This window comes from Sphaerodactylus townsendi, linkage group LG16 (assembly GCF_021028975.2).
Source record: "Sphaerodactylus townsendi isolate TG3544 linkage group LG16, MPM_Stown_v2.3, whole genome shotgun sequence".
NCBI classification, from domain to species: Eukaryota; Metazoa; Chordata; class Lepidosauria; order Squamata; family Sphaerodactylidae; genus Sphaerodactylus; species Sphaerodactylus townsendi.
In genome coordinates this window covers 13832948-13838947 of record NC_059440.1, presented here as the reverse complement: position 1 = coordinate 13838947, position 6000 = coordinate 13832948, and positions in this window count along the sequence as shown.

The window sequence follows — 6000 nt, the reverse complement described above, 5'->3', positions numbered from 1 at the left end:
ACCCCCCCCCCCCCCCACCCCCCCCCCCCCCCACCCCCCCCCCCCCCCACCCCCCCCCCCCCCCACCCCCCCCCCCCCCCACCCCCCCCCCCCCCCACCCCCCCCCCCCCCCACCCCCCCCCCCCCCCACCCCCCCCCCCCCCCACCCCCCCCCCCCCCCACCCCCCCCCCCCCCCACCCCCCCCCCCCCCCACCCCCCCCCCCCCCCACCCCCCCCCCCCCCCACCCCCCCCCCCCCCCACCCCCCCCCCCCCCCACCCCCCCCCCCCCCCACCCCCCCCCCCCCCCACCCCCCCCCCCCCCCACCCCCCCCCCCCCCCACCCCCCCCCCCCCCCACCCCCCCCCCCCCCCACCCCCCCCCCCCCCCACCCCCCCCCCCCCCCACCCCCCCCCCCCCCCACCCCCCCCCCCCCCCACCCCCCCCCCCCCCCACCCCCCCCCCCCCCCACCCCCCCCCCCCCCCACCCCCCCCCCCCCCCACCCCCCCCCCCCCCCACCCCCCCCCCCCCCCACCCCCCCCCCCCCCCACCCCCCCCCCCCCCCACCCCCCCCCCCCCCCACCCCCCCCCCCCCCCACCCCCCCCCCCCCCCACCCCCCCCCCCCCCCACCCCCCCCCCCCCCCACCCCCCCCCCCCCCCACCCCCCCCCCCCCCCACCCCCCCCCCCCCCCACCCCCCCCCCCCCCCACCCCCCCCCCCCCCCACCCCCCCCCCCCCCCACCCCCCCCCCCCCCCACCCCCCCCCCCCCCCACCCCCCCCCCCCCCCACCCCCCCCCCCCCCCACCCCCCCCCCCCCCCACCCCCCCCCCCCCCCACCCCCCCCCCCCCCCACCCCCCCCCCCCCCCACCCCCCCCCCCCCCCACCCCCCCCCCCCCCCACCCCCCCCCCCCCCCACCCCCCCCCCCCCCCACCCCCCCCCCCCCCCACCCCCCCCCCCCCCCACCCCCCCCCCCCCCCACCCCCCCCCCCCCCCACCCCCCCCCCCCCCCACCCCCCCCCCCCCCCACCCCCCCCCCCCCCCACCCCCCCCCCCCCCCACCCCCCCCCCCCCCCACCCCCCCCCCCCCCCACCCCCCCCCCCCCCCACCCCCCCCCCCCCCCACCCCCCCCCCCCCCCACCCCCCCCCCCCCCCACCCCCCCCCCCCCCCACCCCCCCCCCCCCCCACCCCCCCCCCCCCCCACCCCCCCCCCCCCCCACCCCCCCCCCCCCCCACCCCCCCCCCCCCCCACCCCCCCCCCCCCCCACCCCCCCCCCCCCCCACCCCCCCCCCCCCCCACCCCCCCCCCCCCCCACCCCCCCCCCCCCCCACCCCCCCCCCCCCCCACCCCCCCCCCCCCCCACCCCCCCCCCCCCCCACCCCCCCCCCCCCCCACCCCCCCCCCCCCCCACCCCCCCCCCCCCCCACCCCCCCCCCCCCCCACCCCCCCCCCCCCCCACCCCCCCCCCCCCCCACCCCCCCCCCCCCCCACCCCCCCCCCCCCCCACCCCCCCCCCCCCCCACCCCCCCCCCCCCCCACCCCCCCCCCCCCCCACCCCCCCCCCCCCCCACCCCCCCCCCCCCCCACCCCCCCCCCCCCCCACCCCCCCCCCCCCCCACCCCCCCCCCCCCCCACCCCCCCCCCCCCCCACCCCCCCCCCCCCCCACCCCCCCCCCCCCCCACCCCCCCCCCCCCCCACCCCCCCCCCCCCCCACCCCCCCCCCCCCCCACCCCCCCCCCCCCCCACCCCCCCCCCCCCCCACCCCCCCCCCCCCCCACCCCCCCCCCCCCCCACCCCCCCCCCCCCCCACCCCCCCCCCCCCCCACCCCCCCCCCCCCCCACCCCCCCCCCCCCCCACCCCCCCCCCCCCCCACCCCCCCCCCCCCCCACCCCCCCCCCCCCCCACCCCCCCCCCCCCCCACCCCCCCCCCCCCCCACCCCCCCCCCCCCCCACCCCCCCCCCCCCCCACCCCCCCCCCCCCCCACCCCCCCCCCCCCCCACCCCCCCCCCCCCCCACCCCCCCCCCCCCCCACCCCCCCCCCCCCCCACCCCCCCCCCCCCCCACCCCCCCCCCCCCCCACCCCCCCCCCCCCCCACCCCCCCCCCCCCCCACCCCCCCCCCCCCCCACCCCCCCCCCCCCCCACCCCCCCCCCCCCCCACCCCCCCCCCCCCCCACCCCCCCCCCCCCCCACCCCCCCCCCCCCCCACCCCCCCCCCCCCCCACCCCCCCCCCCCCCCACCCCCCCCCCCCCCCACCCCCCCCCCCCCCCACCCCCCCCCCCCCCCACCCCCCCCCCCCCCCACCCCCCCCCCCCCCCACCCCCCCCCCCCCCCACCCCCCCCCCCCCCCACCCCCCCCCCCCCCCACCCCCCCCCCCCCCCACCCCCCCCCCCCCCCACCCCCCCCCCCCCCCACCCCCCCCCCCCCCCACCCCCCCCCCCCCCCACCCCCCCCCCCCCCCACCCCCCCCCCCCCCCACCCCCCCCCCCCCCCACCCCCCCCCCCCCCCACCCCCCCCCCCCCCCACCCCCCCCCCCCCCCACCCCCCCCCCCCCCCACCCCCCCCCCCCCCCACCCCCCCCCCCCCCCACCCCCCCCCCCCCCCACCCCCCCCCCCCCCCACCCCCCCCCCCCCCCACCCCCCCCCCCCCCCACCCCCCCCCCCCCCCACCCCCCCCCCCCCCCACCCCCCCCCCCCCCCACCCCCCCCCCCCCCCACCCCCCCCCCCCCCCACCCCCCCCCCCCCCCACCCCCCCCCCCCCCCACCCCCCCCCCCCCCCACCCCCCCCCCCCCCCACCCCCCCCCCCCCCCACCCCCCCCCCCCCCCACCCCCCCCCCCCCCCACCCCCCCCCCCCCCCACCCCCCCCCCCCCCCACCCCCCCCCCCCCCCACCCCCCCCCCCCCCCACCCCCCCCCCCCCCCACCCCCCCCCCCCCCCACCCCCCCCCCCCCCCACCCCCCCCCCCCCCCACCCCCCCCCCCCCCCACCCCCCCCCCCCCCCACCCCCCCCCCCCCCCACCCCCCCCCCCCCCCACCCCCCCCCCCCCCCACCCCCCCCCCCCCCCACCCCCCCCCCCCCCCACCCCCCCCCCCCCCCACCCCCCCCCCCCCCCACCCCCCCCCCCCCCCACCCCCCCCCCCCCCCACCCCCCCCCCCCCCCACCCCCCCCCCCCCCCACCCCCCCCCCCCCCCACCCCCCCCCCCCCCCACCCCCCCCCCCCCCCACCCCCCCCCCCCCCCACCCCCCCCCCCCCCCACCCCCCCCCCCCCCCACCCCCCCCCCCCCCCACCCCCCCCCCCCCCCACCCCCCCCCCCCCCCACCCCCCCCCCCCCCCACCCCCCCCCCCCCCCACCCCCCCCCCCCCCCACCCCCCCCCCCCCCCACCCCCCCCCCCCCCCACCCCCCCCCCCCCCCACCCCCCCCCCCCCCCACCCCCCCCCCCCCCCACCCCCCCCCCCCCCCACCCCCCCCCCCCCCCACCCCCCCCCCCCCCCACCCCCCCCCCCCCCCACCCCCCCCCCCCCCCACCCCCCCCCCCCCCCACCCCCCCCCCCCCCCACCCCCCCCCCCCCCCACCCCCCCCCCCCCCCACCCCCCCCCCCCCCCACCCCCCCCCCCCCCCACCCCCCCCCCCCCCCACCCCCCCCCCCCCCCACCCCCCCCCCCCCCCACCCCCCCCCCCCCCCACCCCCCCCCCCCCCCACCCCCCCCCCCCCCCACCCCCCCCCCCCCCCACCCCCCCCCCCCCCCACCCCCCCCCCCCCCCACCCCCCCCCCCCCCCACCCCCCCCCCCCCCCACCCCCCCCCCCCCCCACCCCCCCCCCCCCCCACCCCCCCCCCCCCCCACCCCCCCCCCCCCCCACCCCCCCCCCCCCCCACCCCCCCCCCCCCCCACCCCCCCCCCCCCCCACCCCCCCCCCCCCCCACCCCCCCCCCCCCCCACCCCCCCCCCCCCCCACCCCCCCCCCCCCCCACCCCCCCCCCCCCCCACCCCCCCCCCCCCCCACCCCCCCCCCCCCCCACCCCCCCCCCCCCCCACCCCCCCCCCCCCCCACCCCCCCCCCCCCCCACCCCCCCCCCCCCCCACCCCCCCCCCCCCCCACCCCCCCCCCCCCCCACCCCCCCCCCCCCCCACCCCCCCCCCCCCCCACCCCCCCCCCCCCCCACCCCCCCCCCCCCCCACCCCCCCCCCCCCCCACCCCCCCCCCCCCCCACCCCCCCCCCCCCCCACCCCCCCCCCCCCCCACCCCCCCCCCCCCCCACCCCCCCCCCCCCCCACCCCCCCCCCCCCCCACCCCCCCCCCCCCCCACCCCCCCCCCCCCCCACCCCCCCCCCCCCCCACCCCCCCCCCCCCCCACCCCCCCCCCCCCCCACCCCCCCCCCCCCCCACCCCCCCCCCCCCCCACCCCCCCCCCCCCCCACCCCCCCCCCCCCCCACCCCCCCCCCCCCCCACCCCCCCCCCCCCCCACCCCCCCCCCCCCCCACCCCCCCCCCCCCCCACCCCCCCCCCCCCCCACCCCCCCCCCCCCCCACCCCCCCCCCCCCCCACCCCCCCCCCCCCCCACCCCCCCCCCCCCCCACCCCCCCCCCCCCCCACCCCCCCCCCCCCCCACCCCCCCCCCCCCCCACCCCCCCCCCCCCCCACCCCCCCCCCCCCCCACCCCCCCCCCCCCCCACCCCCCCCCCCCCCCACCCCCCCCCCCCCCCACCCCCCCCCCCCCCCACCCCCCCCCCCCCCCACCCCCCCCCCCCCCCACCCCCCCCCCCCCCCACCCCCCCCCCCCCCCACCCCCCCCCCCCCCCACCCCCCCCCCCCCCCACCCCCCCCCCCCCCCACCCCCCCCCCCCCCCACCCCCCCCCCCCCCCACCCCCCCCCCCCCCCACCCCCCCCCCCCCCCACCCCCCCCCCCCCCCACCCCCCCCCCCCCCCACCCCCCCCCCCCCCCACCCCCCCCCCCCCCCACCCCCCCCCCCCCCCACCCCCCCCCCCCCCCACCCCCCCCCCCCCCCACCCCCCCCCCCCCCCACCCCCCCCCCCCCCCACCCCCCCCCCCCCCCACCCCCCCCCCCCCCCACCCCCCCCCCCCCCCACCCCCCCCCCCCCCCACCCCCCCCCCCCCCCACCCCCCCCCCCCCCCACCCCCCCCCCCCCCCACCCCCCCCCCCCCCCACCCCCCCCCCCCCCCACCCCCCCCCCCCCCCACCCCCCCCCCCCCCCACCCCCCCCCCCCCCCACCCCCCCCCCCCCCCACCCCCCCCCCCCCCCACCCCCCCCCCCCCCCACCCCCCCCCCCCCCCACCCCCCCCCCCCCCCACCCCCCCCCCCCCCCACCCCCCCCCCCCCCCACCCCCCCCCCCCCCCACCCCCCCCCCCCCCCACCCCCCCCCCCCCCCACCCCCCCCCCCCCCCACCCCCCCCCCCCCCCACCCCCCCCCCCCCCCACCCCCCCCCCCCCCCACCCCCCCCCCCCCCCACCCCCCCCCCCCCCCACCCCCCCCCCCCCCCACCCCCCCCCCCCCCCACCCCCCCCCCCCCCCACCCCCCCCCCCCCCCACCCCCCCCCCCCCCCACCCCCCCCCCCCCCCACCCCCCCCCCCCCCCACCCCCCCCCCCCCCCACCCCCCCCCCCCCCCACCCCCCCCCCCCCCCACCCCCCCCCCCCCCCACCCCCCCCCCCCCCCACCCCCCCCCCCCCCCACCCCCCCCCCCCCCCACCCCCCCCCCCCCCCACCCCCCCCCCCCCCCACCCCCCCCCCCCCCCACCCCCCCCCCCCCCCACCCCCCCCCCCCCCCACCCCCCCCCCCCCCCACCCCCCCCCCCCCCCACCCCCCCCCCCCCCCACCCCCCCCCCCCCCCACCCCCCCCCCCCCCCACCCCCCCCCCCCCCCACCCCCCCCCCCCCCCACCCCCCCCCCCCCCCACCCCCCCCCCCCCCCACCCCCCCCCCCCCCCCCCCCCCCCCCCCCCCACCCCCCCCCCCCCCCCCCCCCCCCCCCCCCC